The 16,411-nt window shown below is 40.9% G+C and overlaps 1 protein-coding gene across 1 annotated transcript in view; it reads right to left on the bottom strand.

Moving 5' to 3' along the window:
• The window catches only part of PAK5 (p21 (RAC1) activated kinase 5), a 179,821-nt gene extending 163,640 nt beyond the window's left edge, over positions 1-16,181 (bottom strand). Inside the window, exon 1 of the mRNA XM_046679440.1 lies at positions 16,054-16,181. The gene's annotated coding sequence lies outside the window, so the exon portion shown is untranslated. The remainder of the gene's footprint in view (positions 1-16,053) is intronic.
• Between the last annotated feature and the right edge of the window lie 230 nt (positions 16,182-16,411).

Here is a 16,411-nt window from a genome sequence, read left to right as displayed (position 1 = left end):
GTAAGATTTATTCATGTTGTATGCCACATTCTTTCTCCCATAGTACTACAGTACTCCATTATATAGTTATACAATTTATTAGTTCATTCTAAAGTTGATGGACATTTGGGTGGTTTCTCATTTGGAGTTATCAGAAATAATGCAGCCATGAATGTTTTAGTACTTGTCTTTTGGTGAACACATGTGTGATGCATTACTGTTAGGTATACACATACCTAGGAGTGGAATTGCTGGACCAAGGTTGTGTGTATATTTGGCTTTCGTAGATGGTTCCAATCAGCTTTCCAAAGTGGTTACACAATTTACACTCCCACCAGCAGCTGATGAGTTGCTCACATCCTCATTCATATTTGTAATTGTCAGTCGTTTTCATTAGAGCCATTCTGGTGGGTGTGCAGTGGCATCTTATGGTGGTTTTATTTTGCATTTCCCTAATGACTAATGAGTTTGAACATCTTTCATATGCATCGGCCATTTGGATATCCTCTTTAGTGAAAGATGTGTTCAAGTCCCTTGTCCATATGCCCATTAGATTCTCTCCCTTTTCTTACTCATTTGATGGAGTTCTTTTAAATTCTAGATAAAAGTCCTTTGTTGAATATACGTATTGAAATATTTTCTTGTATTCTGATTTTTTTTACTCAATAATGCTTTTGATGAACACATGTACTTAATGATAATTAGTCCAGTTTAGATATTTTTACAGTCTGTCTATTACTTTCTGCGTCCTGTTTTAAAAATCATTGCTTCCACCAAGGTCATGAATATATTCTCCTAAAGTTAGATTTACAATCTATCTGTAACTGATTTATGTGTATTGCAATTGGGATCCAAACGGATCCAAAGAAGGGAAGTTCAGTGGCCTTTACAGCCTTTCCTTCTTAAGGAGAGCATTTCTTAGCAACTCCAAGGAACGAAAGAAAAATCAGGAGAAACTGATCCGACAACCACGTTAATTAAGGTGTGGAAATGGTCAAGCAGTTACTGAATCTTCTAGTGAATATTATCTTGTTAACTGTTATTCAAAACAAACTGAATAAAAAGGGTAATGTTAAAAACTATACCATTTATTTACAAAGAAAGCACAATACCTTCTTTCCCTCTGTTGGTAACTCTTAAATTTAAAATTATTCCAAATCCTATAACAAAATAAAACAGAAAAGCCCCAAACCTTCAACATACACATTTAGTAAAGATTCATAGATCAGTGTTGTCTGGTAGAAGTATGATGCAAGCCACATATGTTAATTTTAAATTTCCTGCTAGTCACATTAAAAATAAAAAAGATCAGTTGAAATTAATTTTAACAATATATTTTATTTAATGTAAAAGATCCAAAATATTTCCATTTGGACATGTGGCACTAGTCACATTTCAAGAGCTCAACAGCCACACATGGCTAGAGGCTACCATTTTGGGCAATCCAGCCATAGATATTTATATGATTATAATGGCCTCCTTCACAAATATTATAATTTACACATCCACAGATCAACCAATTTTATATTCATATTATAGCCACATATTTAAAGAATAACCGTGGTTCTCAACAGGTAGTTTCTGGACTGTCAGCATAGTCATCACCTGGGATTGTTAGAAATGCAGATTCGCAGCCCCATCTCAGAGTTTCTGAATCAGAATCTTTAGGGGCAGGACCAACAATCTGTGTTTCTGTGATTTCTTTTTTTTTCCGAGGAAGATTAGCCTTGAGTTAACATCTGCTGCTAATCCTCCTCTTTTTGCTGAGGATGACTGGCCCTGAGCTAACATCCATGCCCATCTTCCTCTGCTTTATATGTGGGATGCTTACCACAGCATGGCTTGCCAAGCTGTGCCATGTCCACACCCAGGATCCGAACCAGCGAACCCCAGGCCGCCAAAGCAGAACGTGTGCACTTAACTGCTGCACCACTGGGCTGACCCGTTTCTGTGATTTTAAAGTGTGCTCCAGAACCCTGGGAATAACAGGGTTATTTCTGTTTTATACAATGATATTAACTCTATATTACAACATTATAAATATACTGTCTTGTCTGAAGCAGAAGCACTTTTAGGGGAGTGTAACCTCATAGTCAGGTTATCATCTCTCATATTCCAAACGAGACCTCTTGTGGCTTGACAAATGGTCTGTTACCTTCTGCAACAGACGTGCGGGAGAAAGTTTCTTTTTTATTTGCTGATGATTCCCAATTGCCAGAGGCATCTATTAAATTTGCAGCAGAAGCAAAGACTTGGGCCCACACAGTAATAATCAGAGCAAGGAAATTGTATTATACAGAAAAGCAAATAACTACTTTCCCCTTATTAGCTCTGTATGAATAAAGTGAATATATAAAGAGGTGCTTGAAGAACCTTTATTTGTTTAAATATTCATTTCTTTGGCTTGGGATATATGATCTTGGAAGACCCAATTTTATTAAATGAATGTCACCTCAGAGCCAGAGAGCCTTCCCCAGGTTTTTCACTGTGATGTCCCCATCCCATAGCACAGTGCCAGGTAGCTAGTAGGTTCTGAATAAACATTTGTGGAATGAATGGGAGGAAGCCCTCTCCATGTCTCAGATTCTGGTTTAGGAAGATCAGTTAGCTAAACTGCTGGAGTTTCCTTATCATTTTAACATAAATGAGCTGAATCATTCTGTTTTCTTCTTTCAAGTAGCATTCCCCTTCTTTCCAAAGGACTTCTTGCCATCTAAAAGTTTCATATAGAGGAAATGCAGATTTTTGGGGGTGTTTTTTGAGGAAGATTAGCCCTGAGCTACCTACTGCCAATCCTCCTTTTTTTGCTGAGGAAGACTGGCCCTGCACTCACATCCATGCCCATCTTCCTCTACTTTATACGTGGGACACCTACCACAGCATGGCTTGCCAAGCGGTGCCATGTCCACACCCGGGATCCAAACCAGTGAACCCCAGGCTGCCGACTAGCGGAACGTGCGAACTTAAAGCTGCGCCACCCAGCCGGCCCACGGAAATGCAGATTTTAAGGGAAGTTCTTAAAATAGATTAGAACGTAAACTCCATAAGGGTAAGGAGCTCGTTTGGTTCACTGCCGAACCCCTAGCATTTAGAACATTGCCCATGATATTACTGATGCTCAATAAATATGTGTTGAAAGAATAAATTTTACCCTTGAAAAAAAATTTTTATAGCTCTCTTCTCTCTCCCTTCTACACACAGCCATGAAAACCCATCCATTTTTGTGTTTCCCCAGGCTGTTCTACTTGCCTGGAATGCCTTCCACCCTGCTTTCTCCACATTTACTGAGATCCATCAGTCTTCTGGACCCAATTAAAGTCTTCCCCTCCCAGAAATGCTCCCCAGAAAAGTCAAGGTTGCCCGAGTCCCCATAGTCATGTCTCAGTCTCCAAATCTCTACCTGACTGAATCCAACACTTGCTAACAAGATGCCTTTCATTTATTCTTTTCATATCATTGCATTTCACGAGCTTTCTCTTGCCATATAGACTCTGGCTTCTTAAACGCCAGAACCATAGTATACACTTAGGTTTTTGTTTGTAATTTTCCCCATACTAGCTTAGTGCTTAAAACATACTAGATATAATCATGACCTGACTTAAAGAGGAAGCTTTTAAACAATATTATTTGGTCCAGAACAGTCCCCATTTACTACTGTTATCCTGGCATAACTATTAACAGCTCTCCTTTTTTACTCTCAAACCAGTCCTGGTTTGGACAATAAATTATGTTCTCTCAAGTTATGGTCAACATTGATACAATAAAACATTGGCCATAAAGTGTCTTCAAGTTTTTGACAATAAGCCATGATGTTAGGACTGTTTGACTACTGTGATGAATTTGACCCACGCAATGCCTTTGCTAGTTACTATCTTTATTTATTCGAATTTGTAAAAGAAAAAAAATCATACAGGGAGGCAAGTGTGATAGTTGGCTTGATTAATCTTCTCAGAACCTTCAACATACTGCTTGGAAAGCTCCCTGAGGAAAAAGCAGCATAAACCCTCAGCTACATGCTCTCTTACTCTGTACTTTTAAAGCCTTTGTACGTGTATGATTTCCTTTGATATTCACAACACTTTTCCTAAGTAGATCAGGCTGGTAGATACTGGTATTCCTATTTCACAAATAAAGAGAACGACTCCATGGAGTTAATACCATTTGGCTAGCCAGAAAGAGAGACGAGTTAGAATAAAACTCAGCATTTTATATTATAACTGTACATCTCCTTTGCCCCCATTAAAATACATGCTCTTTAGTTATCTTTCCACACCTTTTCCTTTCAATAAAAATGAAAACAGTAGTCACAAGAATCAAAAAGTACATCATCCAAAGAATGTTTATGAATGACACATGCTTTCTAAGCCACAGGGGTAATAGCAGTCAGAACTTCCACTCATCTCACACCTCACACTTTCTTAGGGTGCCTCTCATTTTCTTTCATACCAAACTTAGGGAACAGACAAACTAGGTGTTTTCACTTTGATTCACTCTGCACTCAGAGAGGTTTTAAGATGTGAGCTCAAGACTGCACTGCAGCCTGTAAGGGATACAGCTGAAAATGACTGAGGTCACCTGGTTCCCAAGCTGGGTACCTCTGGTTTTGCCAAATGAAAATTCCATTGAATTAAATGCCAAATGGAGCTTACTTTAATGAGATTTAACTTGCCTTTAAAATTGAAAAAAAAAAGAACCAACATACTAATTGGGAGTTGACACAAAGACCACTTTCTAATTTTTCCTATCTTTCTTACATTACAGATGAGCAAGTTAAGTACTTTATAAAGATTCTGGGTTCTTTCATATTTTGAGTATCGTGTAGATACAAATGAAACTTTCAATTAGGAACAAAGGCTTTAGGAATGCAGGCGAGAGCATCAGCCACAAGCTATGACAACACAACACCCTTCTCTGCATCCCTTTACTTCAACCAGGCCTCGGGCTCCTGCATTTCATGCCACATAAGCAACAAGCTGCAATACACAACCTACACATGGGTTTGGAGCACACAAGCTCGACTGTCATCAGAAGCCCTTGCATGCTTATGGGCTCAGTGTGTGCTCCCACTTCTTCAGTTACTCCTTTGGTTTCTACCACAGACTCTCTCTCCTTGGCCCACTTTCTGCCCTGAAGAGCAGATGACAAATAAAACAGGCTGGGAGCTCCTTTAGGTTCTTCCCAATTGCCTCCTGTTGGGGTACACTTAACCAGTTCCTGGGGCATGAGAAACAATCTGACGGTAACACAAATTTAGAGTAGCAGAGAAACAGACTGGGGCATGCATTTCCTTCCCATAAGTCTATTCCTTAGGAAACTTTAAAGAAATCGTAAGCTTGTGAGTGAAGGTGGGAGGGTTATTCTGCTATGTATTTTTTAAAATATGCAGCAACCAGGATGATAGGATCAGTGGACACAAAAGTAATGTCCCCAGAAGTGTCACTACTTCAAGCTTAGTAGGTTTTACAGAAAACTCTAAATTTCTATGATGGCTAAAAGAACACGTATTTTTACAGGTGGAGAACCCAGAGGACTTGGAAAAACTGGACCACCATGCCACCTGGGGAAGCAGATTGCCCTCACGTCTACACACATGTACTTGCCATGGAGACATCGCATGCTGGAGAGGAATGGGAAGGATTAGCTTCAAGCACCCAGTCCTCTCACACCTGTGGAGACAGGGATACCTGAAACTCTCCTTCAAATCACCCAGAGGTCATCCCTCAGCTGCAAAAGCAGAGAGTTAGCTCAATGGAGCAACCAGTGCTGCCATTTAGTTATTTCCTTTTTACTGCACATAGAATGCAGAAATCTCAACTGTTTATAGCCACAAAACCACTCCCTGGCTCATGAGATAGACCATTACCAGCCCCCTAGAAGGCTCCTGTGTGTCCTCCAGAGTTCTATCACTATAAACTAGTTTTTTGAGTTCTATCGCCATAGATTAGATTTGCCTGTTCTTGAACTCCATGTAAATGGAATCGCATATACATCCTTTTTTGTGTCTGGCTTCTTTTGCCCAAGATAATGTCTGTGAGATTCATCCATGTTGTTGTGTATGTCAATAGCGTATTCTTTTTACTGATGCACTGTATTCCACTGAATGAATAAACAAGATTTGTTTATCTTTCTTTTGTTGTTGAACATTTGGCTTGTTTCCAGTTTTGGACTATTATGAATAGATTCGTTATGCACTAATTTTCCTTGGGTATGTACTTAGGGGCTATGGCTGCATCACAGCATAGCTTTGTTGAGATTCTGAGTTGCTTCCGTGTTTTCTTGTTACACACACACACACACAATCTCTGCATGTGTGTAGCTTTAGTTGATACAGTATGTACTAGGCTTTTAAGTTTTACTAGAGGGAAAAAATCCCAAGCAGAAAAACAAGCAAGAAAAAGCCATAAATAAAAAGACCAAAAAGTTATTTTCCTTGGCACAAAATAATCAAATTGCCATGCAGATAAGATTTACTTTTTGAAACTAGTCAATCTCAAGCTACACACTGCTTATTCCAACTTGTCTGCAGGCTAGATTCAGTTGGTAGGATGCCTACAAACATGTTTTGTTTCCCTGAACAATCAGATTCTTTGTTGTTGGCATATTTTTGTTTCTCATAAACCAATGTTTAAGAACTGGGAGATTTCATATCAGAAGACTCCAGCTTTCAAGTTTCCTCTAAAGAATTGGAATATCTGGTATGCCTGAGCCCACATTCCCATAGGGCAATAACAGCTTGGAGTTAAGTAGAGGCCACTGTACTTAGAAGGGCAGAGGTTTCCCCGTTTGCACAGTGCCCATCACCACCTACTCTTTCTTAGAACAGCTGGTCTTTGCAGACATGAGAACCCTACTCCCCCCATGACCTGTCAGTCAAGTTCATTCACATTTCTCTGATTTAGAGTACAGCGATTTGGCAATTCCAAAGATAAGAGTGTTCTAGACAGTTAAAAATCATTTTACATATCAAATTTTGGGATGTGTGGAAATCTTTCTAAACAGTACTATATACTGTTTCCAAGAAATGGCTGAAAGAAAGGGGACAGCTCAGAGTGTTGAATGTGTGTGTTAAAGGTCTAAGAGGGGATGCCTGGAGAGGAGAAGCAGCTGAGCTCGCTTCTTCTGCCTAGAGAAGCTTCACTCAGGATACACGCCCACAGGCTCAGCCTTCTGATCAACATTTGTTAACCATGAGAGCAGGATATTTGACAATGGATGAGAAAAACAGCCCCTCTGATCCATTCAATTAAATACTTCCTGGACTAAACTCAGTTCCATTATGACTGGTGCACTGGATAGCTGAAAATTGCATTGAGTCATTTTCATGCTGCCAAGCTGTTAGTGGGGAGCCAAAGTTATTTCATTTTGGTAGCATGTAGTCTAGATAATCTGAAGGATCCTTATGCTAAAATGTAAATATATCCTTGATACATTTATAAAATGATAAATTTTGCTAAGCTCATTAGATAGTAAAGAAATATCTTGGGACCCCCAACCCCCCGGGCCCTAACAAAAAAATAAATGGCAGAGAAATGAAACTAGAGAAATGACATAGAGAGTAAACCAATGAAGAAGGCAGGCGAGTCCTAAGGGAACACGGCAATAACAACACTGATCTGCAAACCAAGCCGCAGGCCTTTCAAAAAGCAAAGCAGAGCAGTTAAGCCTGAGAGACAGAACCTAGAACGGAGCTTTGGCTCAAGTTGTCCCTGACCCCTAGAGGAAGTGAAGCAACACTCTCCATAGAAAAACACCCCTCATTTAGGCGCTAAGGATTCCCACATATTAACATCAATAATCAAATATTACCTATCACACAAGGAGAAACATCATCAAGAATACCGGTTAACAAAATAACAAACTGGTTTTCCACACCCATGGTACTTTATGTATGAGAATTAGCAGGTAAATACAAAATAACTGTAGAAAGGGTAAAGACAATTAAAAGTGGAACAGAGATGAGCATGAATTGACTGCCATAATTCCTTTGCCGTCTGTGAACTGGTTTAGATGTGGGAACTTGGTAAGGGAGCATGATATTCCACAGTTATATTCTCTTGAATTTTTTTTTCCTGATTATCCAAACTGTGCAGCAGCCCAGTCAGCCGTCCAATTATTTTGTCCCAAAGATTTCCAGGTTTTCTTAACCACTGTCAGATCCCTGTGGTTCAAGGCACCCTGACAGGCACTGTAGTTTTGCTACCTATTATGGGAGTTACATCTGCCTTGCTGCTAACAGTAAGTCATGCTACTCGGTCTCTCCTGTTCTGGATCCCATCATCCCAGCAATACCAGGAAGCTCAACTCCTAGACAGCTTCTCCAAACATCAACCCAACCCATAGATGACGGTCTTCAGAGAGCTTCTCAAAGGTGGCAGTACCCCTCTCCAGAGAATACCTTATTGTCTTTGTGTCCTCTGGGCCCTCTTAGTCAGTTAGGAACATACTCAAGTGATAGGTTCTCAGATTGCATCTAAAACTATCTTAACATCCATTCTAACATCCCTCATCCCTGAGCCATCTGACCCTTTATCAAGACTGTGTCAAAGAAGTTATGAAATTTCCTCCACATTTGCTACAGGCTATCATAGCACGCAGGCTTCAAAGAACCATCCGAGAAAACTATCAGGATCAGCTTCAAGTGTCCCTGAAAAATGACTGAAGCTTGAGTTATGAGTGAGTGCCCCTAGATCAACAAATGCTCCCTGATGCAGCTTTACATTCCACCCTCCCCCACAGACTTACAGTCCACTCCCACGGGGGTTTCCTTGGTTCTGGTGGCACATGTTGACCAGGTACGTCACTTTTTCAGTGGGTAGGCTACTTCTTCCTGGACAAGGGCTGACACTTCTCCACTGAGACCATATTCTAGTTGCCAGCTTGGAGGCAATGAGGAATGGCAGAGAAAGATTTTAAGGCGAACAAGAATCATCTTATGAGGAGCCTGCTTCAGGTAAGATGCCTACACAGCCATTGGGTGAGGCGGGGGCTGTTCTTCTCTGTCAAGGGAGAAGGGTTTGCTCCTGTCTTCCAAGATTGTTTGGGGGAAGTTAGGGGTTCAGGGTTCTCAAGCTCAGGCACCCCAGTGAACGCAACCTAGGTCTCGGCATTCTGGGCAGGGCCCTGAGTTTGAAACAGGAGACCTAATGAAGCTGCGTGTTTAGTCTCCTTTGCAGCTCTGCCAACCTGATAGTCAGATCCTGGGCCTGAATTTCATCACAGTCTGCCCCACGATGCGAGAGGTAAGTCTCCATAAAGCTGCCAGAGATGCCCTCTGGCTTCCAGAGCATGCCTAAGTTGGCCATTAACTACCCTCAACCTAACAGTTTTGGGCATGTCAAATGTAGTCCCGCTACTCCACCACCCGTATAATCCTCATCGCTCTAACGTTCATTGTGTGCTGCAGCTACTAGACCTCACAACACTTGACGCTTCACCGAAGTCTTACCTCAGATTAGCACAGGGATTGTGATGCTGCTGCATACCAGGATTCATTTTCATTCCAATTTACCACAAAAAAAGGTGGTCCCCATTGCTTTCAGACAGATTAGTAATCCAATTCCAAAACCCTATCCATAGGGTATCCTCTCTACAACCACTTGTTTTAGCTTAGTTTTCCTAGGAAATTACCCTGAGACAAGCATTAACTGCTAAAGCTTTAAGTGGGATATGCAAACCCAAGGTAGGAGAGAGAAGAGAAAAGAAATGAGGCAGAGAAGGACAGGAAGCAAGACAAGGTGACATGTCACTGTTCTGGCCACTGCATTCCCACGAACCATGGCAAAACACAGCTAGGAGCCCAGCAAACACATCTGCTAAGTGACATAGGATGCCTCTAAACAGGCTGTACAGGGACATAGGTTTTGGAATAGCCCCTCAGAGAGAGAAATGGAGAAGGAATTTATCTGCCTTGCTTCCTTCTCTCTCCCACAGAAGCAAGCTTTTAAGGATCTAGGTCAGCGGTTCTCAGCCAGGTACAATTTTGTTCCCCAGGGTGACATTTGACTAGATAGTTTAACATCTACAGACATTCTTTTCTTGTCACAACTGAGAGGAGCTATTGGCATTTAGTGCGTAGAGGCCAAGGGTAATGGTAAATACTATAATGCACAGGACAGGCCCCCACAACAATTATTCAGCCCAAACTGTCATTAGTGCTACTGTTGACAAATCACTTTCTAGGTGATGGTAAAGCCAAAAGAATCTGAAGAGGTGCATAAGATGTGCCTGACAAAATAATCAACAGAAAAACAAGAGACAAGGAAGACATTTCACAGAAGAGAAAATACAAATGGAGAACAAAACAAGAAAAGATACTGAACCTCATTAGTAATCAGGGAACTCAAATCATGGCAAGATACCATTTCACACTCAACTGAGTGGCAAAAATTAAGATATTGAGAACATGAAGCATGGGGAGAATGGGTCTCAAGGGGAAGTCTCATTTGCTGCTGGCTGGGAGTGTAAATTGCTACCATCTCTTTGGGAAAGAGTTTAGTATTATGTTGTGAGTTTGAACATGTATGTATTTAAGGTAACCACGCATCCCAGCTTGCCTGAGACTGCTCTGGTTTTAGCAGGGAAAATCCTGCATCCTGGGAAAGCCCTCAGTTCCAGGCAAACTGTGACGACTGGTCACCTATCTATCTTACATCCTAGCAATCCACTCCTATGTATGTAGCCCTGAAACCCTCTTGCATATGCACCAGGAGATACATAAGGAATGATCATAGTATTATTTTCATAATAGCACAAAATCAAAGTAGAAATGTCAACCTACAAGAGAATAAGTAATCTGTGATATATTCACACAATGTAATATTTAGCTGCGAAAATGAACTACAGCAACATGTAACATGGGTAGATCTTAGAAACTCAAATGTTCAATGAAATGGGCAAATCCATAGACTATATGAGTATGAGATCATTATTACAGAGCTCAAAAGGAAGAAAAAATTAACATTGCACAGGGATATAGTCACGTTTGGTCCTTTTTAAATTTAAAACAAGGGAATGGTTAAAGTGTAGAAACAAATTTAGGATAGTGGTTACCTCTGGAGAGGACATGGGGATACGGAACAGGGAGACACTCTGCTCCCCAAAGAAAAATAAATTAACTAAACAATTACTAGGTCACCAGAGAATATTCATGGGACACTGTATTTTTGCTGTCAGTTTTAACTATGTTATTTATTTTCCTTTGACTATGTTATTTTCTGTTTACTTTTTTCTTTTTTTAGGAAAAAAATTCATCTTATCTCTTTTTCTAGAAATAGGGAGCAAAGAATCACCAACATATTTGGGAGAGAAGAATGAATGTAATACATTCCCCAAGCCAACAATAGTGGGTATTTTGGCCCTGGGTTCTGCATTTATGGTCTTGCCAGCATTTATTTCCACAGTCATGTTCCCATTCTGCCTCCAAGGAGCTAGTGATGCTAACAGCAGCCGGTTAAGTCTCACACTGAAATTTGCTGCACCTGGTGACTTGGGAGAGTGTCGTGCTTAAAATACAAGCCCAGGAGAACAATAAAAGTTGCTTAGGAAAACTGTAGAATAAGGTTTCTATTTAATTTACACAATTCAGTCTCAGAGTGAAGAAATCCATCAACTGAAAATGACTATTTCACACACACACCCCAAAGGAAACACACATGCACAGATCTCTATATAAATACACCCCTCATGTCAATGGGGACCAACTGCCACATAGAAACCTGCCCCAGAAACTTGGCCTTGTGGGAGTCCAGAGCCTTGAAATTTCAGTTTGGGACCATAATCCCAAAATTCTTCATTAGTTTCCACAAAAACCCACTTACTATGCTTAGCACACTTATGAAAGGGGCAGCAAAGAAAGATTTCATCACATAATCTGCATCATTGCAGCACCTCCTTGAAGGCACAAACAGTCTTATGTTGAAAAATTCTTACATTCAGGCCAGGCCTATTCACAATTCACATTTTTCTACAAGCTCCCATCAAGGTATTTCCTTTCTTCCTCCCTCCCTCCCCTCCTTGTGGAAATAAATACAAATCCTACAAATCATTTCATAAGACAAAATCATATTTTTTCCACCACATTTCTATAGCAATCTGTCCACCCACCCACTATCCATTCATTCATTTACCTGACTTTGCTCGTCTTCCCATGTGCTTATCATTTTTTCATAAACATAATCTTCCTGCAAGATAACTTTTAGTCTCCTGAATTCTGGTACATTTACATATTTCTAGTCTTTAATCCTGCTCTCTCTCACGGTGCCTGCCTCTTCTCTTTCCCTCACCACTATATGCTTTCATGCCCAAGTCATCTGACAGAGTCAAGGGGCACCATGTTTCTGTGTCTTTGAACACATATCATCCTCTTTGCCTTAAATTCGCTTCCTCCTTGATTTGGCTGGGGAAGCCCTACACACCATGTAAGCTTTAATCCAGACGTTTCTTTTCTTGGTAGACTATAACCTGGATCTTCCCCTTCCTGTGTCAGTGCCCTTTTGCGATGTGACTCTGAAGCTCCTCTCACCAAGAGGTGAAGTCTATTTCCACATCTCAGAATTTAGGCTGGCCTTGTTGCATTGGCCTATATAACAGAACAGAAATGATTGTTCTGAGCCTAGGCCTCAAGAAGCCTTGTACACTTTCATTCAGTCTTAAACCTTTCCCAGCCACCATGTGAATAAGCCTGGGCTAGACTGCTGGAGAACTGAGTTTCCCCAGTTATATCTAACCAATTCCCAGATATGTGAGTGAAGCTATCTTCAACAATCCACCCCCTGGCCAACCTGTCAGCTGTTTGCAGATAAATGAGTGAACCCAGCTAAGATCAGCCAAACCTAACCCAGATCAGCAGAATTCCTCAACTCACCCATAGACCCATAATACACACTTATTGTTTCAAGCCACTAAATTATGGGGTTGTTATGCAACAACAAAGGATACTCTCTTTTCTGATCCTATTTAATAGCTGCAACATATCCCCATTATACCTCTTATAACAGTACATACTTTGTCTCTCTTTTCCACAAACAAGCGAACTCCTGGAGAATAGAGGCAACTTTTGCTTTGTATCCCAAAATCTAAATTGTGCCTGACAACTTTTCAATAAATAGGAGTCAGAAAAATGTCAATGATTTATTAGTTAATTAAGGATTACAATGATGTTCAAGGGATGGTTTTGGAGGCAAATCAGAGTTTAGAATCCCAACTCTATTTCCTATGTGTGATACTTCAAAGAATTTGGTTAACCTTGCTCTATCTGCTCATCCATAAACTGAAGACTAGAATAACGTACATGATGCAGGATTGTGGTGATAAGATTCCCAACCCCCCTTTGCTCCACATATGCGGTAGGCCACAAATGCCAGGGAGTTACACACCCCACTTCCACCCAGGGGGGCAGCCCTCAACCAAGGCAGATAGGGGAAGGTGGCTACACGCCCTAATTCCCTTGCCCTTGGTTAGGATAAGTCCAAGGTATGTTTTATACTGTATCCCAGAATTACCTAACGGGATCATGCACCTCTTGGTCACAGCAGTAACAAGCCACCTTTCCTGTCATCCTTCTATTTCCTGTCTCACAACCCCACTTCCCTAGAAAGTCTGGCATCACCTCCCAAATAAACACTAGTATCCAAATTTTTTGTCTCACCACCGGATTCTAGGGAAATCAACCCAAAACACTATGACTCTTTCTGTTTTATTTTATCCTTATTGCTTCAGAATCTAATTATTTTTCCCAGGAACTGTGACTTCCATTTGAAAGCACAGCCTTTGAATCATCTCTCCAGCTAATCAAAGAGTTATATCCAATCCAGCGGATGACAAAACCAAACACAGGACGTGATGTACCACCTTGAGGTCTTCTCTGATGTCTTCATCATGGCTCAATTCTCTGAGGACAGGGTTAACTTGCAGTTGATCTTGGGTAGCTCTGTGCTCATCTTAAATGGCACCTGGAAGCATAGTATTGAATCTTGGCCAAGACAGAGGTGAAATGTACTACCTAGTGATTTACAACATGCTGTTAAGTCTGAAACTCCCCCAGGGGCATCCTGTACCAGCTTGTCTATGTCGTTTATTGAAACTATATGGATTGGCGGTTTGCACCTGTTTACCTGTTCACAAAGCCTGCTTTTATCTACCTGAGCTTTGGGATATAAAATACCCCTCAGTAAGCTTGAGCCTTGGCTCCCCTAAGACCAAGGTGTCACACATGTATCTTGGTGGTTCACAATCAGAAGACGAAGTACATTCTGTGTGATGGAGAAAGGACCGTGGGAACTGTACCTGGAATCTCGGTCCTCTCTGATGCTTGATGGCCTTTCTTTCTCCTGCTGTATCTGATCCTTTGCTTTTATCACAGTCTTACATACATATACCTTGTGGAGTCTCAAGAGTCTTTTCAATCACCAGACACGGCATAATTGCTGCACTGAGGCTGTTTTCTGACAACCAAAGCCTTTTGAGAAGGGTCTGGTGTGAAGGAAGGAAAAGTTCCCACAGCATCCCATTTTGGAAACATCTCAGAAAGTTACGAGTATTGGAAAGCTAGGCTCTGTACTTTGCTGAGCTCCTAAAATACTGTTTGACTGAGTTAACATGAAAACTCTCTGAACACAGACTTTGAGGTTGGTCCATGCTCCCACAGTAGCTGTTGGCTTCTTCAATCTTGGACCTGCCTGCCAATGTCACTGCATAATTCTTCATCCTCTCACCCACCCTGTGGGGTTTTGCACAGTGGTCACACACTCAAGACATGAAGCCCTTACTGCGAACAGCATTAGTTTCTCTGGGAAACGTTGCTTAAATCCACATATTCTTGTCTTTTAAAAACACCAGTTTTAAGTTGCATTTTACTTTTCCCCCTCAATGTTCCACCTAGGAATAATCCAGTATGGAAGTTAGTCTTGAAGTCATGCTTGACAGACCTAAGCCACCAGTCCTTAAAAAACTCATAGGTTTCTTATCTAAAAGGGCAGCCTTCATGCAGGCTACCTCTCCGTGGTCCGAGTAACAACATTCTCAGAAGTCAGGAACCATGCAGGGAGCAGAAGAGAATTTGCAAAACTGTCTGGAAGGCTCAAATCTCCTAGTCTTACAAGATAACCTGCCTAGAACACGAGATTTCAGGGCAGAATTTTCTTTTCAAAATTTGATACCAAACTCTAAGTTTTAGAAAACACAAACATGCACATCATAAGCTGTTCTTTGAAACAGCAAAATAAATTACCATTTGACTATTGTATATTCCAACACAAACAAGCAGCGTATCTTTCACATGGAAATTAGATTTGGGGGGATTTATAAACAGCATAGGCAGTCATCTCATTTAATCCAGCTGAAGCAGATCCAAACTATATTTTAAATCCAACGATCCCCAATGCCATGTCCCTAGGCCAACTTACTATCATCTCTTGTCTAGGTGACAGCACCGTTTTCCACTGTTACTGAGCTCTAATAAAGCAGAAAAATGTGAAATATAATATAAATTCACTCCTCTGCTAATGATTATCCAATGGTTTCTGTCTTTGTTGGAGTAAAATCAAGACACCTTCTTCCTGTCTAAAGGCTCTCCTACATCATGTTTCTCCAAACGCCCTCCCAAAGTGATACAGACCCGCTTTCCCAGCCTTGAACATATCCATCAGATCCTGGTTTGCAGCTCATGCAAGGTCCTAGCTTCAAACCTTTACTCAGCTGGCTCTTTTCTATCACTCCACTCCCAGCTCAAAATTCTGAGTGGTCTGCTCTGACACCCAAACTGAAGCAGTCCCTTAATCGCCCTTCATCTCATTAGCCTGTTTACCATGTTCATAAACATTATTAACGGCTGCCAGTTTCTTTTGCGTTTACTTACTTATCTCCTCCCAGTAGAATGCCAGCTCCTTCAAGGCCATACACTTGCCCCTCACTTTTCCCCCACTATCATATCCCTAGTGCCTAGAACAGTTTGTAGCCATGCAGAAGTCACCCAACGAATATGTGTTCAATAAAAAAGGTCCTTTTCTGCTTTTTTACTATCACATAATTTAAAATAAAATTTAAAGGGCAAAACCATAATGTCATTTATTCCCCTACCTTTTTATGATGGCTGTGGATGAATTAGACTCCAGAGGAGTGTGGCTATTTCTGTTCTGCAACTTTTCGTTGGAGTGCTTCAGTGTTCTTCATTTTTCCTCAGTGTTCATGTTGGCAAGAGGTGGAAGCATTTTGCCACAGTGTATTTCTGGAACAACATGGTAGCAACATGAGTCAGAACCCCACCAACAATATGCTCTGTTTAAAAATAAACATGTAAGCTCATTTACTTCACATTCTCCTACATGCTGTACATCCTTCCTTTACTGTTTCAAACATTTTCTCAGGCATGCTGCTACTGATCTGTATATTATTACCTGGATACCCCCAGGCAGTGTTACACTCCCCTTAGCACCTT

Source organism: Equus quagga, chromosome 12 (genome assembly GCF_021613505.1).
Source record: "Equus quagga isolate Etosha38 chromosome 12, UCLA_HA_Equagga_1.0, whole genome shotgun sequence".
NCBI classification, from domain to species: Eukaryota; Metazoa; Chordata; class Mammalia; order Perissodactyla; family Equidae; genus Equus; species Equus quagga.
The sequence above is the reverse complement of the archived record's forward strand: the minus strand, read 5'-3'. Positions and strand labels throughout refer to the sequence as shown.